This window comes from Pristiophorus japonicus, unplaced genomic scaffold, assembly GCF_044704955.1.
Source record: "Pristiophorus japonicus isolate sPriJap1 unplaced genomic scaffold, sPriJap1.hap1 HAP1_SCAFFOLD_216, whole genome shotgun sequence".
Lineage (NCBI taxonomy): Eukaryota > Metazoa > Chordata > Chondrichthyes > Pristiophoridae > Pristiophorus > Pristiophorus japonicus.
This window is the reverse complement of record NW_027251865.1, coordinates 605,084-630,771: the sequence shown is the minus strand read 5'-3', so window position 1 is coordinate 630,771 and position 25,688 is coordinate 605,084.

The following is a 25,688-nucleotide window of genomic DNA, read 5'->3' as shown; positions in this document are numbered from 1 at the left end:
ACACTGGTCCTGGGGGACTGGGGAGAAAGGTCAGAGAGTGTCCCATTGACTCAGATACACACTGGTCCTGGGGATAGACTGGGGAGAAAGGTCAGAGAGTGTCCCATTGACTCAGATACACACTGGTCCTGGGGATAGACTGGGGAGAAAGGTCAGAGAGAGTCCCATTGACTCAGATACACACTGGTCCTGGGAATAGACTGGGGAGAAAGGTCAGAGGGAGTCCCATTGACTCAGATACACACTGGTCCTGGGGGTCTGGGGAGAAAGATCAGAGGGAGTCCCATTGACTCAGATACACACTGGTCCTGGGGGTCTGGGGAGAAAGGTCAGAGGGAGTCCCATTGACTCAGATACACACTGGTCCTGGGGATAGACTGGGGAGAAAGGTCAGAGAGAGTCCCATTGACTCAGATAAACACTGGTCCTGGGGATCGACTGGGGAGAAAGGTCAGAGAGAGTCCCATTGACTCAGATACACACTGGTCTTGGGGATAGACTGTGGAGAAAGATCAGAGAGTCCCATTGTCTCAGATACACACTGGTCCTGGGGATCGACTGGGGAGAAAGGTCAGAGAGAGTCCTATTGACTCAGATACACACTGGTCCTGGGGATCGACTGGGGAGAAAGGTCAGAGAGAGTCCCATTGACTCAGATACACACTGGTCCTGGGGATCGACTGGGGAGAAAGGTCAGAGGGAGTCCCATTGACTCAGATACACACTGGTCCTGGGGATCGACTGGGGAGAAAGGTCAGAGAGAGTCCCATTGACTCAGATACACACTGGTCCTGGGGATCGACTGGGGAGAAAGGTCAGAGAGAGTCCCATTGACTCAGATACACACTGGTCCTGGGGATAGACTGGGGAGAAAGGTCAGAAGGAGTCCCATTGACTCAGATACACACTGGTCCTGGGGATAGACTGGGGAGAAATGTCAGAGAGAGTCCCATTGACTCAGATACACACTGGTCCTGGGGATCGATTGGGGAGAAAGGTCAGAGAGAGTCCCATTGACTCAGATACACACTGGTCCTGGGGATGGACTGGGGAGAAAGGTCAGAGGGAGTCCCATTGACTCAGATACACTCTGGTCCTGGGGATAGACTGGGGAGAAAGGTCAGAAGGAGTCCCATTGACTCAGATACACACTGGTCCTGGGGATAGACTGGGGAGAAAGGTCAGAGAGAGTCCCATTGACTCAGATACACACTGGTCCTGGGGATCGATTGGGGAGAAAGGTCAGAGAGAGTCCCATTGACTCAGATACACACTGGTCCTGGGGATGGACTGGGGAGAAAGGTCAGAGGGAGTCCCATTGACTCAGATACACTCTGGTCCTGGGGGACTGGGGAGAAAGGTCAGAGGGAGTCCCATTGACTCAGATACACACTGGTCCTGGGGATCGACTGGGGAGAAAGGTCAGAGAGAGTCCCATTGACTGAGATACACACTGGTCCTGGGGATCGACTGGGGAGAAAGGTCAGAGAGTCCCATTGACTCAGATACACACTGGTCCTGGGGATAGACTGGGGAGAAAGTTCAGAGAGAGTCCCATTGACTCAGATACACACTGGTCCTGTGGATAGACTGGGGAGAAAGATCAGAGAGAGTCCCATTGACTCACATACACACTGGTCCTGGGGATGGACTGGGGAGAAAGGTCAGAGAGAGTCCCATTGACTCAGATAAACACTGGTCCTGGGGATAGACTGGGGAGAAAGGTCAGAGAGAGTCCCATTGACTCAGATACATACTGGTCCTGGGGATCGACTGGGGAGAAAGGTCAGAGAGAGTCCCATTGACTCAGATACATACTGGTCCTGGGGATAGACTGGGGAGAAAGGTCAGAGGGAGTCCCATTGACTCAGATACACACTGGTCCTGGGGATCGACTGGGGAGAAAGGTCAGAGAGAGTCCCATTGACTCAGATACACACTGGTCCTGGGGATCGACTGGGGAGAAAGGTCAGAGAGAGTCCCATTGACTCAGATACACACTGGTCCTGGGGATAGACTGGGGAGAAAGGTCAGAGAGAGTCCCATTGACTCAGATACACACTGGTCCTGGGGGACTGGGGAGAAAGGTCAGAGAGTCCCATTGACTCAAGACACACTGGTCCTGGGGATCGACTGGGGAGAAAGGTCAGAGAGAGTCCCATTGACTCAGATACACACTGGTCCTGGGGATCGACTGGGGAGAAAGATCAGTGAGTCCCATTGACTCAGATACACACTGGTCCTGGGGGACTGGGGAGAAAGGTCAGAGGGAGTCCCATTGACTCAGATACACACTGGTCCTGGGGATCGACTGGGGAGAAAGGTCAGAGGGAGTCCCATTGACTCAGATACACACTGGTCCTGGGGATAGACTGGGGAGAAAGGTCAGAGAGAGTCCCATTGACTCAGATACACACTGGTCCTGGGGATAGACTGTGGAGAAAGGTCAGAGAGAGTCCCATTGACTCAGATACACACTGGTCCTGGGGATCGACTGGGGAGAAAGGTCAGAGAGAGTCCCATTGACTCAGATAAACACTTGTCCTGGGGATAGACTGGGGAGAAAGGTCAGAGAGAGTCCCATTGACTCAGATACACACTGGTCCTGGGGATCGACTGGGGAGAAATGTCAGAGAGTCCCATTGACTCAGATACACACTGGTCCTGGGGATCGACTGGGGAGAAAGGTCAGAGAGAGTCCCATTGACTCAGATACACACTGGTCCTGGGGATAGACTGGGGAGAAAGGTCATAGAGAGTCCCATTGACTCAGATACACACTGGTCCTGGGGATCGACTGGGGAGAAAGGTCATAGAGAGTCCCATTGACTCAGATAAACACTGGTCCTGGGGATAGACTGGGGAGAAAGGTCAGAGAGTCCCATTGACTCAGATACACACTGGTCCTGGGGATCGACTGGGGAGAAAGGTCAGAGAGAGTCCCATTGACTCAGATACACACTGGTCCTGGGGATCGACTGTCGAGAAAGGTCAGAGAGAGTCCTATTGACTCAGATACACACTTGTCCTGGGGTTAGACTGGGGAGAAAGGTCAGAGGGAGTCCCATTGACTCAGATACACACTGGTCCTGGGGATCGACTGGGGAGAAAGGTCAGAGAGAGTCCCATTGACTCAGATACACACTGGTCCTGGGGATCGACTGGGGAGAAAGGTCAGAGAGAGTCCTATTGACTCAGATACACACTAGTCCTGGGGATAGACTGTGGAGAAAGGTCAGAGGGAGTCCCATTGACTCAGATACACACTGGTCCTGGGGATAGACTGGGGAGAAAGGTCAGAGAGAGTCCCATTGACTCAGATACACACTGGTCCTGGGGATAGACTGGGGAGAAAGGTCAGAGAGAGTCCCATTGACTCAGATACACACTAGTCCTGGGGATAGACTGGGGAGAAAGGTCAGAGAGAGTCCCATTGACTCAGATACACATTGGTCCTGGGGATAGACTGGGGAGAAAGGTCAGAGAGAGTCCCATTGACTCAGATAAACACTGGTCCTGGGGGACTGGGGAGAAAGGTCAGAGAGAGTCCCATTGACTCAGATACACACTGGTCCTGGGGGTCTGGGGAGAAAGGTCAGAGAGAGTCCCATTGACTCAGATAAACACTGGTCCTGGGGGACTGGGGAGAAAGGTCAGAGAGAGTCCCATTGACTCAGATAAACACTGGTCCTGGGGGACTGGGGAGAAAGGTCAGAGAGAGTCCCATTGACTCAGATAAACACTGGTCCTGGGGATAGACTGGGGAGAAAGGTCAGAGGGATCCCAATCCACGTCACTTTATCAATATTTATCTAATTTTCTGTCTCGCGTAATTAGATCTCGGGTAAATGATGGAGTGACAGAAAAAGGTCCACAGCTGGAAGTGAACAGGCGTTGCAGACTGAGGAACAAAAACAGGTGAACCATCTATTGCTGAAAACCTTATCTCTGCCTTTGCTACCTCTAGACTTGAATATCCCATCATTCTCCTGGCCGGCCCCCCTTCTTACACCCTCCGTAAACTTGCACTCATCCAAAACCCTGTTGCTCATTTCCTAACTCCTCACAAATTAATGCCAGAGAATAACTTCAACAACTGTTTGGATAAATTCCTTATCCGAGACTGAATCGCTTGCATTTCCACAGTGGGGAAAGGAAAGGATGCTGAGAGTTAACGTGCATGAGCGTGTGTCTGCACACGCACAAGTGGAGAATTGTGATTGGAAAACTTCAGCTAATTCTATCAATGATATATTTATGGTGTTTTGAGATTGCAAAACACCTAAAGATAATGAAACAAATCGATGTTATGTATCCCCTGACTGAAGGTACACAATTCATTCTACATTATGTTATCAGTGGGACAGTGGGAAATGTCCTCACCTCCTAAAGTGCTCATTCTTCATCATCGCAGGCAGTCCGTTAGAATCGAGGAAAACTTGCTTCCACTCTAAAAGTGAGTCCAACACGAGAACCACAATCTCTGTCACAGGTGGTACAGACAGTGGTTGAGGGAAAGGGTGGGTGGGACTGGTTTGCCGCACGCTCCTTCCGCTATCTGAGCTTGATTTCTGCATGCTCTTAGCAACGAGACTCGAGGTGCTCAACGTCCTCCCAGATGCACTTCCTCCACTTAGGGCGGTCTTTGTCCAGGGACTCTCGGTTTCGATGGTAATGTTGCATTTCATCAAGGACGCTTTGAGGGTGTCCTTGAAATGTTTCGTCCGTCCACCTTGGGCTTGTTTGCCGTGAAGGAGTTCCGAGCAGAGCGCTTGCTTTGGGAGTCTTGTGTCTGGCATGTGAACAATGTGGCCCGCCCAGTGGAGTTCATTAGTCAGGTGCTGACACCATGAGATATGGTCAATATAAAATAGAAGCAGCAACCAGTTCACATCTCCCTGAACACATGAACAATATCACTGCCCATAGAGACCAGAGGAATTACAACCAGCTATATGCTGTGTATGTGGATAGATATAATAGTCATAAAATGCCATAAATTAATATCCCAACTCAAAAATATTAAACACACATCTGTGAATAAAAATAATACAATACCACCATTAAATGGTGGAGCAGGCTTGAGGGCCAGATGGCCTACTCCTCCTATTTCTTATGTTCTTATGCCAGACCAAGTAAAACTGAATGAAGGATCATTTAATTCATCAATGATCACCCGCTCCACATTTCCCTGCTGAATATTCCCGACCTTGGGAATAATGGTTTGGGCCTACACTGTGACTAAATCTCACCAATGGTCACTCCCAGTGCGGAGTCTCGGCCAACGGGAGCCCGTCTGGAACTGGGATGTGGAGATCAGTGGGACTCAGTGGATTTACTGGGCAGCTGTCTGTGTCACACCTGATGTGGAGAGTTCATCGTAACACTCGGAAAATACTCGATCCCAGAGCAAACCGCTGTTGTACTGGTGGGGGAGGAGGGACTGGGTATCATGTTTACCAAGGCAATGTCCTCCTTCCCATTTTAATATTTCCCTCTAACCCTCCTATTAATATATTTAATATAGAGCATCAGAACCTGGGAACGTCTGTCACCACCATGGCTGAAGGTCCAAACATGAAGAGAAGATCCAACATCTTCAACAAGAATGAGAATGGACACAGCTAGGTTCACTTCACCACTCCCAGAGCAGGTACAGCACGGGTTATATACAGAGTAAAACTCCCTCTACACTGTCCCATCAAACACTCCCAGGCAGGTACAACACGGGTTAGATACAGAGTAAAGCTCCCTCCACACTGTCCCATCAAACACTCAGGCAGGTACACCACGCGTTGGATATAGAGGAAAGCTCCTTCTGCACTGTCCAACTAAACACTCCCAGGGGCAAATACAGCATGGGTTGGATCCAGAGTAAACCTCCCTCTGCACGGTCCAATTACCAGGACAGGTACATCAAGGGTTAGATACAGAGTAAAGCTCCATCTACACTGTCCCATCAAACACTCCCAGGACAGGTACAGGGGGTCAGATACAGAGTAAAGCTCCCTCTACACTGTCCCATCAAACACTCCCAGGGCAGGTACAGGGGGTTAGATACAGAGTAAAGCTCCCTCTACACTGTCCCAGCAAACACTCCCAGGGCAGGTACAGCACGGGTTAGGTGCAGAGTAAAGCTCCCTCTACACTATCCCATCAAACATTCCCAAACACATACAGCAGAGGTTACATGCAGAGTGAAGCTCCCTCTACAATGTCCCATGAAACAATCTCAGGACACCTACCACATGGGTTACAAACATAGTAAGGCTTCCTCTACACTAACCCATCAAATACATCCAGTACAGGTTCAACATGGGTTAGATACAGAATAAAGCTCCCTCTACATTGTCCCATCAAACACTCCCTGTACAGGTACAACATGGGTTGAATACAGAATAATGCTCCCTCAAAAGTAGTAATCTCAAGATTGCTACCAGTGCCACGTGCCACGTGCTAGTCAGAGTAGGAATCTCAGAAAAGCTCAGATGAATATGTGGCTTGAGGAGTGGTACAAACGGGAGGGATTCAAATTCCTGGGACATTGGAACCGGTTCTGGAGGAGGTGGGACCAGTACAAACTGGACGGTTTGCCCCTGGGCAGGGCTGGAACCAATGTCACAGGGGAAGTGTTTGCTCATGCTGTTGGGGAGGAGTTAAATTAACATGGCAGGGGGATGGGAACCTATGCAGGGAGACAGAGAAGTAGAATGGGGGCAGAAGCAAAAGATAGATAGAAAGAAGAAAAGTAAAAGTGGAGGGCAGAGAAACCTAAGGCAAAAAGGGCCACATTACAGCAAAATTCTAAAGGGGCAAAGTGTGTTAGAAAGACTAGCCTGAAGGCTCTGTGCCTCAATGCGAGGAGTATTCGGAATAAGGTGGACACATTAACTGCGCAGATAGCAATTAACTGGTATGATGTAATTGGCATCACGGAGACATGGCTTCAGGGTGACCAAGGCTGGGAACTCAACAACCAGGGGTATTCAACATTTAGGAAGGGTAGACAGAAAGGAAAAGGAGGCAGGGTGGCATTGTTAAGTAAAGAGAAATTAATGCAATAGTAAGAAAGGACATTTGCTTCGATGATGTGGAATCGGTATGGGTGGAGCTACGGAATACGGAAAGGCAGAAAACACTAGAGGGAATTGTGTACAGACCACCAAACAATAGTAGTGAGGTTGGAGACAGCTTCAAACAAGAAATTAGGGATGCATGCAATAAAGGTACAGCAGTTATCATGGGCGACATTAATCTACATATTGATTGGGCTAACCAAACTGGTAGCAATGCGGTGGAGGAGGATTTCCTGGAGTGTATTGGGGATAGTTTTCTAGACCAATATGTCGAGGAACCAACGAGGGAGCTGACCATCCTAGACTGGGTGAAATGTAATGAGAAGGGACTAATTAGCAATCTTGTTGGGCGAGGCCCCTTGGGGAAGAGTGACCATAATATGGTAGAATTCTTCATTATGATGGAGAGTGACACACTTAATTCTGAAACTAAGGTCCTGAACTTAAGGAAAGGTAACTTCGATGGTTTGATGCGTGAATTGGCTCAAATACACTGGCAAATGTTACTTAAAGGTTTGACGGTGGATAGGCAATGAAAACATTTAAAGATCACATGGATGAACTTCAGCAATTGTACATCCCTGTCTGGAGTAAAAATAAAACTGGGAAGGTGGCTCAACCGTGGCTAACAAAGGAAATTAAGGATAGTGTTAAATCCAAAATAGCGGCTTATAAATTGGCCAGAAAAAGCAGCAAACCTGAGGACTGGGAGAAATTTGGAATTCAGCAGAGGAGGACAAAGGGTATAATTAAGAGGGGGGAAATTGAGTATGAGAAGAATCTTGCTGGGAACATAAAAACTGACTGCAAAAGCTTATATAGATATGTGAAGAGAAAAAGATTAGTGAAGACAAACGTAGGTCCCTTGCAGTCGGATTCAGGTGAATTTATAATGAGGAAAAAAGAAGTGGCAAACCAATTGAACAAATAATTCGGTTCTGTCTTCACGAAGGAAGACACAAATAACCTTCTGGAAGTACTAGGGGACAGAGTGCCAGTGAGAACTGAAGGATATCCATATTAGGTTGGACATTGTGTTAGGGAAATTGATAGGATTGAAGTCCGATAAATCCCCGGGGCCTGATAGTCTGCAACCCAGAGTACTTAAGGAAGTGGCCCTAGAAATAGTAGATTCATTGGTGATCATTTTCCAACAGTCTATCGACTTTGGATCAGTTCCTATGGACTGGAGGGTAGCTAATGTAACACCACTTTTTAAAAAGGAAGTGAGAGGAAAAGCGGATAATTATAGACCGGTTAGCCTGACATCAGTAGTGGGGAAATTGTTGGAATCAATTATTAAAGATTAAATAGCAGCACATTTGGAACGCAGTGACAGGATCGGTTCAAGTCAGCATGGATTTATGAAGGGGAAATCATGCTTGACAAATCTTCTGCAATTTTTTGAGCATGGAACTAGTAGATTGGACAAGGAGAACCAGTGGAAGTCATGTATTTGGCCTTTCAAAAGGTTTTTGACAAGGTCCCACACAAGAGATTGGTGTGCAAAATTAAAGCACATGGTATTGGGGGTAATATACTGACGTGGATAGAGAACTGGTTGGCAGACAGGAAGCAGAGAGTCGGGATAAACGGTCCCATTCTAAATGGCAGGCAGTGACCAGTGGAGTGCCGCAGGGCTAAATGCTGGGATCCCAGCTCTTTACAACATACATCAATGATTTGGATGAAGGAATTGAATGTAATATCTCCAAGTTTGCAGATGACACTAAAGTGGGTGGCAGTGTGAGCGGTGAGGGGGATGCTAAAAGAATGCAGGTTGACTTGGACAGGTTAGGTAAGTGGGCCAATGCATGGCAGATGCAGTATAATGTGGATAACTGTGAGGTTATCCACTTTGGGGGCAAAAACGCGATGACAATATTATTTGAATGGTGGCAGATTAGGAAAAGGGGAGGTGCAACGAGACCTGGGTGTCATGGTTCATCAGTTATTGAAAGTTGGCATGCAGGTTCAGCAGGTGGTGAAGAAGACAAATGGAATGTTGGCCTTCATAGCTAGGGGATTTGAGTATAGGAGCAGTTATACAGGGCCTTGGTGAGGCCTCACCTGGAATATTGTGTACAGTTTTGGTCTCCTAATCTGAGGAAGGACGTTCTTGCTATTGAGGGAGTGCAGCGAAGATTCACCAGACTGATTCCCGGGATGGCAGGACTGACAAATGAGGAGAGACTGAATCACCTGGGCCTTTATACATTGGAATTTAGAAGGATGAGAGGGGATCTCATAGAAACATAAAGATTCTGACAGGACAGGATAGATGCGGGAAGAATGTTCCCAATGTTGGGGAAGTCCAGAACCAGGGGACACAGTCTTAGGATAAGGGATAGGAAATTTAGGACTGAGATGAGGAGAAACTTCTTCACTCAGTGAGTTGTTAACCTGTGGAATTCCCTGCCGCAGACAGTTGTTGATGCCAGTTCATTGGATATATTCAAGAGGGAGTTAGATGTGGCCCTTACGGCTCAGGGGATCAAGGGGTATGGAGAGAAAGCAGGAAAGGGATACTGAGGGAGTGATCAGCCATCATCTTAATGAATGGTGGTGCAGGCTCGAAGGGCCGAATGGCCTACTCCTGCACCGATTTTCTATGTTTCTATGAATGAGAGGTGATCTTATAGAAACATATAAGATTATGACAGGGCTTGACAAGGTGGATGCAGAGAAGATGTTTCCACTGATGGGGGAGACTATAACTAGATGGCTTGATCTTAGAATAAGGGGCCGCCCATTTGGAACTGAGATGACGAGAGATTTCTGCTCTCAAACGGTTGTGAATCTGTGGAATTCGTTGCCTCAGAGAGCTGTGGAAGTTAGGACATTAAGAAACTGTCTATTTCTGTCTTAAATTTATTTAAACGATAAGGGGTTAAGGGGTTATGGGGAGCGGGCAGGGAAGTGGAGCTGAGTCCATGATTGGATCAGCCATGATCTTATTGAACGGAGGAGCAGGTTCAAGAAGCCTTATGGCCTACTCCTGCTCCTATTTCTTATGTTCTTATTTATTGAAAATATACAGGAATGTTTCCTGACTCAACATGTTAATGAAGTAACTTGGGAAAATTATATATTGGATGTGGTGTTTAGTAGTGAGCCTGACCTCCTATCAGGTCTCCGTGTGGGGGAACATCTGGGCAACAGTAATCACATTGTAGGGTCCCAATTGGCCAGGAGAACCAAAGTGACTGAGAACCTGCAACTCGCACTGCATTTCAGAAGGGCAAACTTCTCCAAAATGGCAGAGGACTTGCAACAGGTAAATTGGCCAATCCTACTCGGTGGTGATGTGACCGATGTTGAATACAAATGGAACGTATTTCAGAATTAAAATGTGGAAAACTAACGTAGCCAAAATCTAAAGATGGAAATGTGGTAAGAAAAAGCCAAGGTGGCTGACTGGCTCTGTGCAAAGACAAATAACATGTAAACAGAAATGTCTCTATAAATTAAAGAAATTTAACACACAAATAAATAGCGTTGAATACAAAGAAAACGGAAGCGGCTATTCGATCAGCAAAAAGGTTATTTGGAAAAAAGAATTGTAGGCAACTGTGGCAGTCATGGGAAGAGCCTTTATTATTTATGTAAAGAGTCAGAGAACTATCAAAGACTGTATTGGGCCACTGATGGGTGTTCAAGGACAGGTTACAAAGGACTCACTGAGTATGGCGGAAATATTAATGAGTACTTTGCATCAGTCTTCACCCTTGAAGATCATGCGAAAATATTAGAATTTAATTACACTAGTTTTCAACAGTAACATTAACATAGATAAGAATATTGCTTTAGAAAAAAAGTAAGAACTTAAAAATACATAGAGTAGCCAGCCGAAGGTCCTCCGGGACATGGGACATGTGCTGTGTGAGGGTTCTCCGGGAGATGGGACATCTGCTGTGTGAGACCCTCCGAGAGATGGGACATGTGCTGTGCGAGGGTCCTCCGGGAGATGGGACATGTGCTGTGTGAGGGTCCTCCGGGAGATGGGACATCTGCTGTGTGAGCCCCTCTGGGAGATGGGATATGTGTTGTGTGAGGGTCCTCCGGGAGATAGGACATGTGCTGTGTGAGGATCCTCCGGGAGATGGGACATGTGCTGTGAGAGGGTCCTCCAGGAGATGGGACATGTGCTGTGTGAGGATCATCCGGGAGATGGGACATGTGCTGTGTGAGGGTCCTCCGGGAGATAGGACATGTGCTGTGTGAGGATCCTCCGGGAGATAGGACATGTGCTGTGTGAGCCCCTCCGGGAGATGGGACATGTGCTGTGTGAGGGTCCTCCGGGAAATAGGACATGTGCTGTGTGAGGATCCTCCGGAAGATAGGACATGTGCTGTGTGAGGATCCTCCGGGAGATGGTACATGTGCTGTGTGTGGGTCCTCTGGGAGATGGGACTTGTTTTGTGTGAGGGTCCTCCGGGAGATAGGACATGTGCTGTGTGAGGGTCCTCCGGGAGATGGGACATGTGCTGTGTGAGGGTCCTCCGGGAGATGGGACATGTGCTGTGTGAGGATCCTCCGGGAGATGGGACATGTGCTGTGTGAGCCCCTCCTGGAGATGGGACATGTGCTGTGTGAGGGTTTTCTGGGAGATAGGACATGTGCTGTGTGAGGGTCCTCCGGGAGATGGGACATGTGCTGTATGAGGGTCCTCCGGGAGATGGGACATGTGCTGTATGAGCCCCTCCGGGAGATGGGACATGTGCTGTGTGAGGGTCCTCCGGGAGATGGGACATGTGCTGTGTGAGGGTCCTCCTGGAGATGTGATGTGTGCTGTGTGAGGATCCTCCGGGAAATGGGACGTGTGCTGTGTGAGGGTCCACCGGGAAATGGGACATGTGCTGTGTGAGGGTCCTCCGGGAGATGTGACGTGTGCTGTGTGAGGGTCCTCCGGGAGATGGGACATGTGCTGTGTGAGGATCCTCCGGGAGATGGGACGTGTGCTGTGTGAGGGTTCTCCGGGAGATGAGACATGTGCTGTGTGAGGGTCCTCCGGGAGATGGGACATGTGCTGTGTGAGCCCCTCCGTGAGATGGGTCATGTGCTGTGTGAGGGTCCTCCGGGAGATGGGACATGTGCTGTGTGAGCCCCTCCGGGAGATGGGTCATGTGCTGTGTGAGGGTCCTCCGGGAGATGGGACATGTGCTGTGTGAGCCCCTCCGGGAGATGGGACATGTGCTCTGTGAAACCCTCCGGGAGATGAGACATGTGCTGTGTGAGGATCCTCCGGGAGATGGGACATGTGCTGTGTGAGGGTCCTCCAGGAGATGGGACATGTGCTCTGTGAAACCCTCCGGGAGATGGGACATGTGCTCTGTGAAACCCTCCGGGAGATGAGACATGTGCTGTGTGGGTACTCCGGGAGATGGGACATGTGCTGTGTGAGGGTCCTCCAGGAGATGGGACATGTGCTGTGTGAGGGTCCTCCGGGAGATGGGACATGTGCTGTGTGTGCCCCTCCGGGAGATGGGACATGTGCTGTGTGAGCCCCTGGCCTGTATGTTTAATAGCTCACTGCACTCTGGAATGGGCCTTACAGATAGGTAGGAGGCTAAAGTAGTCCCCATTTTTAAAACAATGTGACTCGGCAGACCTGGGTAACTATAGGTCCATCAGTTTAATATCAGTAATAGGTAAGATGCTGGAAAGAATCATAAGCGATGCAATATATGAATACTTGTATAGGGAGGGACATATTCTGGAAAGCCAACATGGCTTCATAAAGAGTTCGTGTCTCACAACTCTAATTGTATTTTTTGAAGAAGTTACAAAGTTGGTGGATGAGGGAAGCCCAGTAGACATTGTCTGCTTAGATTTCCAAAAACCTTTTGATAAGGTATCGCACAAGAGGCTTCTCTAAGATCGGAGTCTCTGGTATTAGTGAAATATATTGAAGTGGATACAGAACTGGCCGGCAGGATGTAGGTAAAGAGCAGTTTTTAATGGATTTGGATCTGTTTGAAGACCAGTCACCAGTGGTGTCCTGCAGGGATCAGTGTTGGGTCCATTGCTTTTCCCTATTTTTATTAATGATCTGGATTTTGGGGTTGCGGCACAATTTTGAAATGATACCAAGATCTGTGCGAGTGCTCGAACTGTAGAAGTGGCTCGTCTGATTCAGGCAGATGTTGAAGTGTTGGGACACTGGCCTCATGACTGTGTTGTAGGTATTAGGCACCCTCGGGCAACTGCACCTGCAGGATAAGGTTAGAATTAAATATGTAACATGTAACTTGTACCATAAAATGGTTACCAGTGAAGCCTCAAGGGATTTCTGTTAGCTTAAATAGACTGCATTCCTGGAGACTGATACTTGTTGTTTCCCACACACAGGACCAGCATGCAAGCTCTGCTGGTGTCTCTAATCAGCATGGCCTCAGGACCAAATGTTCTAGTAACAATACGGCTCTGTAGCAGGATGGGGATAAGGAGGCTACCCAATTCCAGCATCCAAGGACAGTAAGATAAGAGAAGCCCAGGCCATGTTACAAGACACATGAGTCATCCCTAGGAACACACCCCTTCGCAACACATCTCTTGGCAACACATGGGCCACTTTACGTTTAGAGACTAACGCTATTGGTCTAATGTAACTGTATTAAACTGTTGTATGTAACTGTAGTAAACTGTTGTAAAACCTATAAAGATCCATGAAACCCTTTGTTCAGCGGAGAGAAGCCTGGACTCAGTCTTGTGATTTCTTCCCCGCTGGCGTAAATAAAGGCCGCACTGGCGTTGGAACCGACTCTGAGTGTTGAGTGATTCTTCTGATAAAAACTAACACTAACAACTGGAAAATTATGTATAACTTAGATAAGTTCAGTGTTATGCATGTGGGCAGGGCAAATGCTCAACATTCATACACCCTCCAGGGAAAGGCATTAAAGATGGTGGAGATAGAAAGAGATTTAGACATTCCAGTGAATACACCCTTAAAGGTACACGAGCAATGCAGTGCAGTGACAGTTAGAGCAAATAGGGTGCTGGGGTGTATCCATAGGACAATTCAGTATAAGACGAGGAGTACTGTTTTGTCCGAGTTCAAGACCTTAGTCAGGCCACACTTGGAATACTGTGTCCAGTTTTGGTCTCCTCACATGGTGGGTGATATTGAGGTTCTGGAAAGGGTCACTCGACTAATTCCAAGTCTAAAGGATCTTAGTTATCAAGATAGGTTAAAAGAGTTGGGACTCTTTACCTTAGAGCAGTGTAGACTTAGGGCGATATGATTGCGGTTTATAAGATAATGAAAGTGAAAGAGAGTGTTCCAGCTGACTGCTTATTTCACTTAAATAGGTTAGGCAGGACCAGGGGACACAAATTTCAGTTGTACAAGGCTAGATCTAGGTTAGACATCAGGAGGTGGTTCTTTTCCCAGAGAACAGTAGACCTCTGGAACAAGCTGCCCTCTCATGTGGTGGATACAGACTCATTGAATTCCTTCAAGTAAAAGCTGGATTTGTTTCTGGCTGCGGCGGAGATTAACACTTACAGAAGGTAGGTACTGCAGGGAGTTTAATGGCCAGAGTGATCTCCTGGACTAGTTTCCATCACTTAGATGGGTTGGAGAGGAATTTCCCAGATTTTATTTTCCCAAATTGTCCTAGGTTTTTTTTAAATCTGTATTTTTGCCTCTCCCAGGAGATCACATGGATTCGGGTGGAGTGGAGTGTATACGCTGTGATATATCGCAATTGTGTGGGACAGGCTTGATGGACCAGATGGTCTTTACCTGTCCGTCATTTTTCGTATGTATTAAAATGCTTCATCTACACTGTCCCATCGAACACTACCAGAGCAGGTACAGCACGGCTTAGATACAGAATAAATCTCAGGCCCCGAATTAGAGCCCACAGGCCCCGTGGTGACCGGCCCGGGTGAGCGGGGTCACTGGTGTCCATCTTGCACATGGCGGGATGAGGGCGCATGCACGGCCATCTTGGTTCAGGAACAGAGAGTGGTTGGGGCTTCAGAGTCTCTGTTCCCAACTGGGTCCCAGTGCCCGGGAGATGGAGCATCCTGGGCAACACATTTTTCATCATCATAGAATCAGAGACTGGTTACAACATGGAAGGAGGCCATTTGGCCCATCGAGCCCATGGCGGCTATCTACAAGAGCTTCTACTAATCCCACTCCAGCTACTCTGACCAGACCCCTCATGATTTTGAACACCTCTGTCAAATCTCCTCTCAATCTTCTCTGTTCTGAGAATAACCCCAACTTCTCCAGACTATCCACGTAACTGAAGTCCCTCATCCCTGGATTCATTCTCGTAAATCTTTTCTGCACGCTCTCAAAAGGCCTTCGTATACTTACTAAAATGCCGTAACCAGAATTTCTCCACCTCGGTCAACAAGCTCCCGCTGGAGAGGAACTAAACTACAGAACCAGTGGGAACCTGTTCAACCTTCGTCGTCTCCAGGCCAGGTCCAAGACCACCTCAATCTCTGTCGTTGAGCTACCGTACGCGGATAATACCTGTGTCTGCGCACATATAGAGGCTGAACTTCAAGTCATAGTCGACGTATTTACTGACGTTACGAAAGTATAGGCTTTACACTAAACATCCATAAGAGAAAGGTCCTCCACCAGCCTGTCCTCGCCACATATCACTCCCCACTCCACCCACCCCCGTAGTCATCAAAATCCATGGCACGGCCCTGGACAGTGTGGACCATTTCCCAAACCTCGGGAACATCTTGTCAGCAAGAGCAGACATTGACGACAAGATTCAACACCGCCTCCAGTGCAGCCTTCAGCCGCTTGAGGAAAAGTGTCTTTGAAGACCACATCCTCAAATCTACAAGCAAGCACATGGTCTACAGGGCTGTTGTAATACCCACCCTCCTGTATGGCTCAGAGACATGGACTATGTACAGTAGACACCTCAAGTTGCTGGAGAAATACCAATAACGATGTCTCCGCAAGATCATACAAATTACCTGGGAGGACAGACACACAAACGTTAGCGTCATCGACCAGGCCAACATCTGCAGCATTGAAGCACTGACCACATTTGATCAGCTCCGCTGGGCAGGCCACATTGTCAGCATGCCAGACACGAGACTCCTAAAGCAAGCACTCTACTCAGAACTCCTTCACAGCAAACGAGCCAAAGGTGTGACAGATGAAATGTTACAAGGACACCATCAAAGCCTCCCTGATACACCTGGGAGTCCCTGGCTAAAGACTGCCGAAAGTGGAGAAAGAGCATCCGGGAGGGCGCTGAGCACCCCGAGTCTCATCGCCGAGAGCATGCAGAAATCAACCGTGGCATCAGAAAGAACATGCGGCAAACCTGTCCCACGCAGCCCTTCCCTCAACGCCTATCTGTCCCACCTGTGACAGGGACTGTGGCTTCGTATTGGACTGTTCAGCCACCAAAGGACTCATTTTTACAGTGGAAGCTAGTCTTCCTCGATCCGAGGGACTGCCTATGATGATGATGACCCAGAACTGCACACAATACTCCAGTTGATGCCGAACCAGAGTTTTATGCAGGTTCAACATAATATCCACACTTCTGTACTCTATACCTCTATTCATGAAAAATAGGATCCCGTAAGTCTTTGTAACCACTTTCTCAACCAGCACTGCAACCTTCAGTGATTGGTGCACACATACTCCTGGGTCTCTCTGTTCACGCACCCCTTTACAATTGTAACCTTTAGTTTATATTTCCTCTCCTCTTTCTTCCGACAAAGATGTATCACTTTTGAACATTTCTACGTTAAATTTCATCTGCCACATAGACACGCTGGTGTAATGGGTGGGCTGTTCAGCCACCAAAGGACTCATTTTTAGAGTGGAAGCTAGTGGGCCTAAACACATTGGAGTGCAGAAGAATGAGAGGTGATTTTATCGAAACATAAGATAATAAGGGGGTTCGAAGTCTATCACCATCCTCCTCACTGTTCACTGTACTTCCAAGTTTTGTGTGAGCTGTAGATTTGGAAATTGTGCCCTGTACATAGGTCATTAATATAGGTCAAAAAAAGCAGTGGCCCCAATACTGACCTCTGGGGAACACCACTTCCTCCAGTCTGAAAAACAACCATTCACCACTACTCTGTGTGTGTCACTTAGCCACTTTCATATCCATGCTGCCACTGTCCCCGTTATTCCATGGGCTTCGATTTTGCTGGTATTGGTAACACGCCTGGAATCACTAAACACAAAACCCAGTCTGTTAATCACTTTCAGCTACTGGACTTAGCATGTGTCTCACAGCATCTCTTCGACCTTCAATATGTGAATAGAGCATCACGCCTGTAAACCTGGTTTAATTTTATATCCACTCAGCAAATCTATTAAAGAAAAGCCTGTCGGCCAATGTGACACTGTTAAGGTGCCAGTGTGCTGCTGGATTGATTGGCATTTTGCCTGTAATGGACACCGTATTTTGGTCTCTGTATTTAAGGAAGGATAGACCTGCATTGGAGGATGTTCGGAGAAGGTTCACTAGGTTGATTCTGGAGATGAGTGGATTGACTTATGAAAATAGGTCGAGTAGATTGGGCCTAAACACATTGGAGTTCAGAAGAATGAGAGGTGATTTTATTGAAACATAAGATAATAAGGGGGTTCGACATGGTGGATGCTGAGAGGATATTTCCACTCATAGGGGAAACTAAAAGAAGGAGACATCGTCTTAGAATAAGGGACCACCCAATTAAAACTGAGATGAGAAATTTCTTCTCTGAGGGTTGTAAATCTGTGGAATTCTCTGCCCAGGTGAGCTGTGGAGGCTGGGTCTTTGAATATATTTAAGGCGGAAACATAGACAGATGTTTGAGCTATTAAGGGAGTACAGGATTATGGGCAGCGGGCAGGGAAGTGGAACTGAGTCCATGATCAGATCAGCCATGATCTTATTGAATGGCGGAGCAGGCCCGAGGGGTCAAATGGCCTACTCCTGCTCCTATTTATTATGTTCTCATGTTCTAACTGAACATTTCTCCCAGTCTAACCTTGTCTGAAATGAAATATGTGTCATTTAATAAGCCTCAAGTCCTTGCTCATGTCTGCTGCAGATTCCAGAGTTGATTCCGGAGATGAGGGGGTTGACTTATGACGATAGGTTGAGTAGGTTGGACCTAGACACATTGGAGTTCAGAAGAATGAGGTGATCTCAGTGTGGCCCTGAAGGACTGTGTCCAGGCTCAAGTTCTGAACCCCCTGTAAAATCCTCCCCACAGAATGTCCTTTCTCAGCTCCAATCAGGTGATGGTAAACACTCAGGTGGGAAAGACAAAAATCCACAGCAATGTGTTGAAAGCAACACTAATTTGTGTGTCTATATCCCAAATATTAAACTCCAATCCAGTTACAGGAGTTATTAACATCAGCGTTGCAGGATTTATAAACCCCAACTATCAGAATGAACACAATTTAGGCCAGGATGTGATTACCAGCAGCAATAACAGCAGAATCCAACCCCTGCAGTCACTTGTGAACTCGCTGGTGTCTCAGCAGGTTGCCAGACAGAGAGAATCCCTTCCCACACTCAGAGCAGGTGAACGGCCTCTCCCCAGTGTGAACTCGCTGGTGTGTCAGCAGGTGGGATGACCGAGTGAATCCCTTCCCACACTCAGAACATTTAAAAGGTCTCTCCCCAGTGTGAAGTCGCTGGTGTTTCAACAGGTGGGATGATGCAGTGAATCTCTTCCCACACTCGGAGCAGGTGAACGGCCTCTCCCCAGTGTGAACTCCCTGGTGTATCAGCAGGCTGGATGATGCAGTGAATCTCTTCCCACACTCGGAGCAGGAGAATGGCCTCTCCCCAGTGTGAACTCGCTGGTGTATCAGCAGGCTGAATGATACAGCGAATCTCTTCCCACACTCGGAGCAGGTGAACGGCCTCTCCCCAGTGTGAACTCGCTGGTGTATCAGTAGGTGGGATAACTGAATGAATCCCTTCCCACAGTCGGAGCGGGTGAACGGTCTCTCCCCAGTGTGAACTCGCTGGTGTATCAGTAGGTGGGATAACTGAATTAATCCCTTCCCACACTTGGAGCAGGTGAACGGTCTCTCCCCAGTGTGAACTCGCTGGTGTATCAGCAGGTGGGATGATGTAGCGAATCTCTTCCCACACTTGGAGCAGGTGAACGGTCTCTCCCCAGTGTGAACTCGCTGGTGTATCAGCAGGTCGGATGACCAAGTGAATCCCTTCCCACACTTGGAGCAGGTGAACGGTCTCTCCCCAGTGTGAACTCGCTGGTGTATCAGCAGGTCGGATGACTGAATGATTCCCTTCCAACAGTCGGAGCAGGTGAACGGTCTCTCCCCAGTGTGAACTTGCCGATGTGTTTCCAGCTGGGACGGGTAGTTGAAACGTTTCCCACAATCCCCATATTTACACAGTTTCTCCCCAGTGTGACTGCACTTGTGTCTCTCCAGGTTGGACGATCGGCTGAAGCCTTGTCCACACACAGAGCACGTGTACCGTTTCTCCCCACTGTGAACGGTGCCTTCTGCTTCCATGGACAAAGCTGATGATATTCCAGTCCCGATGTACCGAGTGACCGTCAGATCTTGAGGTGATGTTTGGTTTAAGCTTCCAGTCTACAAATCCTCCCCTTTTAACACCCTGTAAAGTGAATTTCAAACAGGAAAAAGGGAGTGTGAGAGAACCCACAAAACCACAAAGGCAGATTGTGAAATTGAGCTTAATGAGTCTGGTCATTTGTGGGGCCGGCACGAGAAAAAAGTGACCATGAAAGCTGCCGGATTGTCATGAAAACACATCTGGGTCAGTACTGTCCTTCAGGGAAGGGAACCCACCTCCCTCAACAGGCCCACATGGGAAATTGTTGGTCCCACTGGGCCCAGAATTACTGGAGGTGATACCCAGCAGCTTCTCCCCCCTCTCCATCCAGCTCAAACTGATGTAACAAACAGACCCACACAGGAGGCCAGTGAGTGACTTCCACATCCAGCGCCCACTGATACAGAGCGGCTGGGAATTGCTGGGCCTGCTGTATAAATGTAAGTTGTTGTTTGCCTGGTGTGGGGGAGGTGCTACCCCCGGGGGTTGCTGGGGCCGGGCCCGGTGGCTCTGAATCGGGGCCCGAAAGCCGCGCTTGGCATTGCCCGGGGACCGAGAGCCGCACTCGGTGTTGTCCGGGGACCGAGAGCCTCACTCGGTGTTGCCCGGGGACTGAGAGCCACACTCGGTGTTGCCCGGGGACTGGGAGCCACACTCGGTGTTGCCCGGGGACTGAGAGCCACACTCGGTGTTGCCCGGGGACTGAGAGCCGCACTCGGTGTTGCCTGGGGAATGAGAGCCACACTCGGTTAAAAAGGAGGCAGACAAAAAGCAGGAAACTATAGACCAGTTAGCCTAACATCTGTGGTTGGGAAAATGTTGAAGAGTTCATTCTTAAAGAAGCAATAGCACGACATTTGGAAAAGCATAATTCGGTCAGGCAGTCAGCATGGATTTATGAAGGGGAAGTTAAGTTTGACAAATTTGCTGGAATTCTTTGAGCATGTAATGAACAGGGTGGATAAAGTGGGTCTTTTGTATTTGGTTTCCCAGAAGACATTTGACAAGGTGCCACATAAAAGATTACTGCACAAGATAAAAGTTCACGGGGCTGGGGGTAATATATTAGCATGGATAGAGGATTGGCTAACTAACAGAAAACAGAGAGTTGGGGTAAATGGTTCATTCTTGGGTTGGCAATCAGTAACTAGTGGGGTGCCGCAGGGATCAGTGCTGGGACCCCAGCTATTTACAATCTATATTAACGACTTGGAAGAAGGGACCGACTTTAACGTAGCCAAGTTTGCTGACGATATGAAGATGGGAGGAAAAGCAACGTGTGAGGAGGACACAAATAATCTGTAAAAGGACATAGACAGGCTAAGTGAGTGGGCAACAATTTGGCAGATGGAGTATAATGTTGGAAAGTGTGAGGTCATGCATCATGGCAGAAAAAAATCAAAGAGCAAGTTATTATTTAAATGGAGAGAGATTGCAAAGTGGTGCAGTACAGCGGGACCTGGGGGTACTTGTGCATGAAACACAAAAGGTTAGTATGCAGCTGCAGCAAGTGATCAGGAAGGCCAACTGAATCTTGGCCTTTATTGCAAAGGGGCTGGAGTATAAAAGCAGGGAAGTCTTGCTACAGTTACACAGGGTATTGGTGAGGCCACACCTGGAATACTGCGTGCAGTTTTGGTTTCCATATTTATGAAAGGATATACTTGCTTTGGAGGAAGTTGAGAGAAGGTTCACTGGGTTGATTCCGGAGATGAGGGGGTTGACTTATGAGAAAAGGTTGAGGAGGTTGGGCCTCTACTCATTGAATTCAGAAGAACGAATGAGAGGTGATTTATCGAAACGTATAAGATAATGAGGGGGTTTGACAAGGTGGTAGCAGAGAGGATGTTTTCACTGATTGGGGAGACTAGAAATAGGGGACATAATCTTAGAATAAGGGGCCCTCCATTTGAAACTGAGATGAGGAGGAATTTCTTCTCTGAGGGTTGTAAATCTGTGGAATTCGCTGCCTCAGAGAGCTGTGGAATCTGGGACATTGAATATATTTAAGACAGAGATAGACAGTGTCTTAACTGATAAGGGAATAAGGGGTTATGGGGAGTGGGCAGGAAAGTGGACCCGAGTCCATGATCGGATCAGCCATGATCGTATTAAATGGTGGAGCAGGCTCGAGGGTCCGTATGGCCTACTCCTGCTCCTATTTCTTATGTTCTTATTTTCTAATGTAGTCTCGTATGGGAGTGTGGATTTTACTCATATCTGTCCATCTCTGGTATGTGGATGAGGATTTTACTCTGTATGTTAGTTTCTGATACGAGAGGTGGATTTTATCCTGTTCCTGTCAATTTCTGGTAATTGCCTGTGGGGTTCATTCTGTATCAAAAAGGGCCACATTACAACATAATTCTAAAAGGATAAAGAGTGTTAAAAAAACAAGCCTGAAGGCTCTGAGTTTCAAAGTGAGGAGCATTGGTAATAAGGTGGAAAAATTAACTGCACATATAGCTGTTAATGGATATGATGTAATTGGGATTACAGAGACATGGCTCCAGGGTAACCAAGGCTAGGAACATAATATGCAGGGGTATTCAATATTGAAGAAAGAAAAGGAGGTGGGGTAGAGTTAATGGTTAAAGAGGAGGTTAATGCAATAGTAAGGAAGGACATTGGCTGGGATAATGTGGAATCTGTATGGGTCGAGCTGCGAAACAACAAAGGGCAGAAAACGTTTGGTGGTCTGTAAACAAACCCAACTAACAGTAGTAGGGAGGTTGGGGATGGCATCAAAAAGGAAATTAGGGAGGCGTGCAATAAGGGTACAGCAGTTACCATAGGTGACTTTTACCTACATATTGATTGGGCTAACCAAACTGGTAGCAATATTGTAGAGGAGGATTTCCTGGAGTGTATAAGGGATGGTTTTCTAGACCAATATGTCGAGGAACCAACTAGAGAGCCGGCCATCCTAGACTGGGTCTTGTATAACGAGAGAGGATTAATTAGCAATTAGTCGTGCGTGGCCCCATAGGGAAGAGTGACCATAATATGGTAGAATTCTTCATTAAGATGGAGAGCGACACAGTTAACTCAGAGACTAGGGTCCTGAACTTGAAGGAAACTTCGATGGTATGAGACGTGATTTGGCTGGGATAAACAGGCGAATAATACTTAAAGGGTTGATGGTGGATAGGCAATGGCAGACATTTAAAGATCACATGGATGAATTAAAACTATTATACATCCCTGTCTGGCGTAAAAATAAAACATGAAAGGTGGCTCAACCGTGGCTAACCAAGGAAATTAGGGACAGTGGCACATAAATTGGCCTGAAAAAGAAGCAAACCTGAAGACTGGGAGCAATTTAGAATTCAGCAGAGGAGGACTAAGAGTGTAATTAGGAGGGGGAAAATAGAATATGAGAGTAAGCTTGCAGGGAACATAAAAAACTGACTGCAAAAGCTTCTATATATATGTGAAGAGAAAAAGATTAGTGAAATCTAATGTCGGCCCCTTGCAGTCAGAATCAGGTGAATTCATAATGGGGAACAAGTAAATGGCAGACCAATTGAACAAATGCTTTGGTTCTGTCTTCACTAAGGAAGACACGAATAACCTGCCGAAAATACTAGGGGACCGAGGGTCTCGCGGGAAAGATGAACTGAGGGAAATCCTTATTAGTCAGGAAATGGTTGTAGGGAAACTGATGGGATTGAAGGCCGATAAATCCCCAGGGTCTGATAGTCTGCATCCCAGAGTAGTTAAAGAAGTGGCCCTAGAAATAGTAGATGCATTGGTGGTCATTTTCCAACATTCTATAGATTCTGGATCAGTACCTATTGATTGGAGGGTAGCTAATGTAACCCCACTTTTTAAAAAAGGAGGGAGAGAGAAAACAGGGAATTATAGACCGGTTAGCCTGACATCGGTGGTGGGGAAAATGCTGGAATCAATTATTAAAGATGTAATAGCAGAGCATTTGGAAAGCAGTGACCTGATCGGTCCAAGTCAGCATGGATTTATGAAAGGGAAATCATGCTTGACAAATCTTCTTGATTTTTTTGTGGATGTAACTAGTAGAGTGGATAAGGGAGAACCAGTGGATGTGGTGTATTTGGAATTTCAAAAGGCTTTTGACAACGTCCCACACTAGAGATTAGTGTGCAAAATTAAGGTACATAATATTGGGGGTAATGTATTGATGTGGAGGGAGAACTGCTTGGCAGACAGGAAGCAAAGAGTGGGAATAAACGTGTCCTTTTCAGAATGGCAGGCATTGACTAGTGGGGTGCCGTAAGGTTCAGTGCTGGGATCTCAGCAATTTACAACATCCATTAATTATTTAGATGAGGGAATTTAACGTAATATCTACAAATTTGCAGATGACACTAAGCTGGGTGGCAGTGTGAGCTGTGAGTAGGATGCTAAAAGGCTGCAGGGTGACTTGGACAGGTTAGGTGAATGGGCAATTGCATGGCAGATGCAGTATAATGTGGATAAATGTGAGGTTATTCACTTTGAGTGCAAAAACAGGAAGGCAGATTATCTGAATGGTGACAGATTAGTAAAATGGGAGGTGCAAAGAGACCTGGGTGTCATGGTACATCAATCACTGAAGGTAGGCATGCAGGTCCAGCAGGCAGTAAAGAAAGCAACTGGCATGCTGGCCTTCATAGCAAGGCGATTTGAGTATACGAGCAGGGAAGTCTTACTGCAATTGTACAGGGCCTTGCTGAGACCACACCTTGAGTATTGTGTGCAGTTTTGGTCTCTTAATCTGAGGAAGAACGTGCTTGCTATTGAGGGACTGCAGCGAAGGTTCACCAGACTAATTCCCGGGATGGCAGGACTGACATATGAAGAAAGACTGGATCGGCTAGGCTTACACTCACTGGAATTGAGAAGAATGAGAGGGGATCACATAGCAACATATAAAATTATGACGGTTAGAGGCAGGAAGAATGTTCCTGATGTTGGGGAAGTCCAGAATCAGGGGTTACAGTCTAAGGATAAGGGGTAAGCCTTATCGGACTGAAATGAGGAGAAACTTTTTCACCCAGAGTGGTAAACCTGTGAAGTTCTCTACCACAGAAAGTTGTGGAGTACTGTTTGTTGGATTTATTCAAGAGGGAGTTAGATGTGGCCCTTACGGCTAAGGGGCTCAGGGGGTATGGAGAGAAAGCGGGAGTGGGGTACTGAAGTTGCATGATGAGCAATGATCATATAGAATGGTGGTGCAGGCTAGAAGGGCCGAATGGCCTGCTCCTGCACCTATTTTCAATGTTTCAATGTATCTTTCCATTCTTGGTGAGTGAGTGTGTATTTTGTGCTGTATCTGTCCATCTCTGTGATGTGAATGTGAGCTCTACTCCATACCCGTCATTCTCCAGTATGTTAGTATTGTTTTACTGTGTACCCCCAATCTCTTATAGTATTGGTTTTACTTTCTAACTGTCAATTTGTGTAATGGAGGTGAGTGTTTATGCTGAATCTGTCGGTCTCTGGTAAATGAGTCTGAGTTTCACTCTGTATCTATCTGTGTCTGCTATGTTAGTGAGGGCCTTTCTCTGTATCTCCATTTCTGTTATGGGAGTCTAGGTTTATTCTGTACCCGTCAAGTTCTGATATGTGATTGTGGGCCTTACTCTATAACTGCCAGTTTCTGTTTAATTGCGAGTGGGCTTTCCTTTGTACCTGTCAGTTTCTGGAATGAAAGAGAACTCTTTACCTTGTACCTGTCAATTACTGGTTTGTGAGTCTGGGCATGTCACTGTATGTCAATTTATGTTATGGGAATATGGATTGTAATAAGTCAGCCTCTGATGTGTGAGTGTGGGTTTTATACTGTATTTCTCAGTCTCTCATATGCAAATGTGTGTATTTTTCTGTAACTGTCGGGTTTTGTTGTGTGTTCAGGTTTAATCTGTGCTTCTCAGTTTCTGCTATGTTAGACTGTACCTATTTGTTCCTGCTTCTTGATTGTATGTTTTAGACTGTACCTGTCAGTTGCTGCTATGTGAGTGTGGAATTTACTCTGTATCTGCTTGTCTCTGGTATGTGAACATGAGAATCAATTGAACTTTTAACC